Raw genomic sequence first — 4,747 nt, forward strand, 5'->3', positions numbered from 1 at the left:
CCCCAGCAGGGATTTCACCCCCCAGAGGACCCAAATCCTGCCCGGGGGGGGCGGGAATTCCCAAAAATTCCCCCCAAAATTCCCAAATTCCACCCCCCAGCGTGGGTTTAACCCCCTGGGATCCCTTTCCCTGCGGGCTGCAGAATCCCAGGATCGGGATTTGGGATTCTGGGAATTCTGGGAATGGGGGAAGCGGGGAAATTTGGGGGGGATTTTGGGATGGGATCAAGGAGAACGGGAATGGGGTCGGGATTGGGAATGGGGTTTGGGAATGGGGTTAGGGTTGGGAATGGGGTCGGGAATGGGGTCGGGAATTGGGTCGGGAATGGGGTCGGGAATGGGGTTGGGAATGGGATTGGGAATGGGATTGGGAAGAGCTGGAGCAGCTCCCAGGATTTTGGGAATGGGGGAACTGTAGGGATTTTGGGGTGGGATCAAGGAGAATGGGGTCAGGAATGGGATTGGGAATGGGGTTTGGGAATGGGGTTGGGAAAGGGGTTGGGAATGGGGTTGGGAATGGGGTTGGGAAGAGCTGGAGCAGTTCCCAGGATTTTGGGAATGGGGGAACTGCGGGGATTTTGGGGTGGGAATTTTGGGGTGGGATCAGGAGAGAACGGGATTGGGAATAGGGTTGGGAATGGGATTGGGAATAGGATCGGGAATGGGGTCGGGAATGGGGTTGAGAAGACCTGGAACAGTTCCCAGGATTCTGGGAATGGGGGAACTGTGGGGATTTTGGGGTGGGATCAAGGAGAACAGGAATGGGGTTGGGAATAGGATCGGGAATGGGGTCGGGAATGGGGTTGGGAAGAGCTGGAGCAGCTCCCACGATTTTGGGAATGGGGGAACTGTGGGGATTTTGGGGTGGGATTTAGAATGGGTTTGGGAACGGATTTGGGATTGGGAATAGGGTTGGGAATGGGGTTGGGAATGGGATTGGGAATGGGGTCGGGAAGACCTGGGACAACTCCCAGGATTTTGGGAATGGGGGAAATGCGGGGATTTGGGGGGAATTTTGGGGTGGGATCAAGGAGAACAGGAATGGGGTTGGGAATAGGATCAGGAGTGGGGTTGGGAATGGGATTGGGAATAGGGTTGGGAATGGGATCAGGAATGGGGTTGGGAGGAGCTGGAGCAGCTCCCAGTTCTCCTGGGATTTTGGGAATGGGGGAACTGTGGGGATTTTGGGGGGAATTTTGGGGTGGGATCAAGGAGAATGGGAATGGGATTGGGAATGGGATTGGGAATGGGAATGGGGTTGGGAGGAGCTGGAGCAGCTCCCAGTTCTCCTGGGATTTTGGGAATGGGGGATCCGCAGGGATTTTGGGGTGGGCTCAGGAATGGGGTTGGCAAGAAGCTCCTCAATCCCTTGGGATGGTCCCGGAATTCCTTGGGAACCCCTGGGATGTTTGTGGGGTTTGGAGAACTCCGGGGCTGCTTTTCCAGAGGCTTTTCCCAAAAAAATACCTGGGAGAGGATTTGGGGGTTCCCGCAGTTTTTTGGGATCATTTTGGGGCCGGATTGCCGAGTGTGGGGACTTTTGGGGCTGGGATCTGCTCCTAAATCCATTTTTTAGGATTTGCAGGGAATCAGGATTGGGAATTGAGGGCAATCCTGATGATCCCAACCCCCAGCCCAAGAATTCCCTGGAAAACCCTGGAATGAAACTTGGAACAAAAACTGGATTGGGATCAGGGAATTCCCTCCTGGATCTCTCTCCCATTCCCGGTTTTATTCTGGGATTTGGGAATTCCTTCCTGGACCCCATTCCCGGTTTTATTCCAGGAACTGGGAATTCCCTCCTGGATCCATTTTCCATTCCCACTTTTATTCTGGATATTCCCTCCTGGATCCCATTCCCAGTTTTATTCTGGGATTTGGGAATTCCCTCCTGGATCCCATTCCCAGTTTTATTCCGGGATCTGGGAATTCCCTCCTGGATCCATTTTCCATTCCCAGCTCTTCTCTGGGAATTCTCTCCTTGATCCCTTTTCCCTTCCCAGTTTTTTTTTCTGGATCCCCTTTCCCCCTTCCTGGTTTAATTCCAGGAATTGGGAATTCCCTTCTGGATCCCATTCCCGGTTTTACTCTGGATCCCCTTTTCCCACTCCCGCTTTCATTGCGGGATCTGGGAATTCCCTCCCGGATCCCTTTTTTCCTTCCCGGTTTTATTTTGGGATCTGGGAATTCCCTCCCGGATCTCTTTTTCTCTTCCCGGTTTTATTCCGGGAATTCCCTCCCGGATGCCATTCCCGGTTTTATCCCGGATCCCGAAGTTCCCGGGAGCCGGGGCTGGGGGATGGGCGGGAGTTTCCCCCGAGCGCTCCAAGGTCGCGGGAGGAGCGGCGGGATCGGATTCCAAGGAAAACGCGGGAGCTGGGAAGGGCCCGGCCGGGAATGCGGATCCCGCTGGGATCTCGGCGTTCCCGCCCTTTTTTTGGGGGGGATTTCGGGATTTTGGGAGTCAGGAAGGAGCTGGGGGATCCAATTCCATCGGGGGGACAATTCCCGGGGATGCTCCAGAGGCGGAAAATCGGGAATGAGCCGGGAATGAGAGTTCCCGGAAAATTGGGAATGAGCCTTCTTGGAAAATCGGGAATGAGCCTTCCCTGCCCTGACAGCCAGGAATGAGCTGTTCCCTGTGTCCTGGGAGGCTGGAAAAGTCAGGGACTCCTAAACCCCATTCCCAAAATCCCAAAACCCCAATCCCAAATCCCCAAGGCAATTCCCAAACCCCATTCCCAAATCCCCAGGGCAATTCCCAAACCCCATTCCCAAAATCCCAAACCCCATTCCCAAAATCCCAAGTCCCAAACCCCATTCCCAAGTCCCAAACCCCAATCCCAAATCCACAAGGCAATTCCCAAACCCCATTCCCAAAATCCCAAACCCCATTCCCAAAATCTCAAGTCCCAATCCTAAATCCCAAAGGCAATTCCCAAACCCCATTCTTAGATCCTAAACCCCATTCCCACATCCCAAACGTCATTCCCAAAATCCCAAACCCCATTCCCACATCCCAAACCTCATTCCCAAAATCCCAACCCCCATTCCCAAATCCCAAAGGCAATTCCCAAAATCCCAAACCCCATTCCCAAAATATCAAGTCCCAAACCCCAAAGGCAATTCCCAAACCCCATTCCCAAAATCTCAAACCCCATTCCCAAAATCTCAAACCCCATTCCCACATCCCAAACCCCATTCCCAAAATCCCGAACCCCATTCCCAAGTCCCAAACCCCATTCCCAAATCCCAAAGGCAATTCCCAAACCCCATTCATTCTTAAATCCAAAACCCCACTCCCAAAAATCCCAAACCCCCATTGCCAAGTCCCATTCCCAAGTCCCAAACCCCATTCCCAAATCCACAAGGCAATTCCTAAACCCCATTCTTAAATCCCAAAGCCCATTCCCAAAATCCCAAATCCCAAAGCCCATTCCCAAGTCCCAAACCCCATTCTCACATCCCAAAGGCAAATCCCAAACCCCATTCCCAAAATCCCAAACCCCATTCCCAAAATCCCAAACCCCAATCCCAAAGTCCCAAACCCCATTCCCAAATCCCAAACCCCATTCCCCAGCTCCCAAACCCAGGATGGGATTTGGGATTTGGGGTAAGATCTGGGGATTGCTGCAATCCCAAACTGGGATTTGGGATGGGTTTGAGGATGGGATTTTGGGAATGGGATTTTGGGAATTGGATTTGGGATTTATGGGATCCCAAACTGGGATTTGGAATTTGGGGTTTGGGATTAGGGATGGGATTTTGGGAATGGGATTTTGGGAATGGGGCTTAGGGTGGGATTTGGGATTTGTGGGATCCCAGACTGGGATTTGGGATGGGTTTGAGGATGGGATTTTGGGAACAGGATTTTGGGATTTATGGGATCCCAAACTGGGAATTGGGATTTGGGATTTGGGATTGGGGATGGGATTTTTGGAATGGGATTTTGGGAATGGGGTTTGGGGTGGGATTTGGGATTTGTGGGATCCCAAACTGGGAATTGGGATTTGGCATTTGGGATTTGGGATTGGGGATGGGATTTTGGGAATGGGATTTTGGGAATGGGGTTTAGGGTGGGATTTGGGATTTGTGGGATCCCAAACCGGGCTCTGATTCCCAGCGGATTTTTGGGAAGGGAGGCACAAATCCCGAATTTTCCATCCTGGCACGGGATGGAGGGGTGGAAATCCCAGGAAAAGCTGCGGGGGCCGCTGCGCCGGGGGGTGGCAGTGGGTGACACTTGGGGACACTTGGGGACACTTGGGGACACTTGGGGACACTTGGTGGCAGTGCCACTGCTGGGGGGCAGCGGCGGGGATCCCTTGGAGCCGTCCCAGTCCCGATCCCGATCCCGATCCCGATCCCGATCCCGATCCCGATCCCGATGGAATTCCGGAGCAGAGCCAGCCCCAGCTGTCCCCTCCCAGCCCTGGGGACCTTGGGGACATCCTGGAGCCGCTGCCACCCTCCCTTGGGGACACGGGGACATCCCTGCCCTGTCCCCAAGGGTGACCCCGGAGCTGATCCCGCCATCCCTCGGGGACATTCCCGAGCCATGTCCCCAAATCCTGGAATGCCCCCAGGGCCGGTCCCGCTGTCCCTCCCGGCCTTGGGGACATCGGGGACATCCCCGAGCCGCTCCCGGGGTGTCCCCAAGCCCCGGGGATGTCCCCAAACCCCTCCGGTGGCATCCGGGGACATTTTTGGGGCTGTCCCGGCGCCAGAGCGGTGCGGAATTCCCGGG

The sequence above is a fragment of the Fringilla coelebs genome, assembly GCF_963513975.1.
Source record: "Fringilla coelebs genome assembly, chromosome: 12".
Classification (NCBI taxonomy): Eukaryota; Metazoa; Chordata; class Aves; order Passeriformes; family Fringillidae; genus Fringilla; species Fringilla coelebs.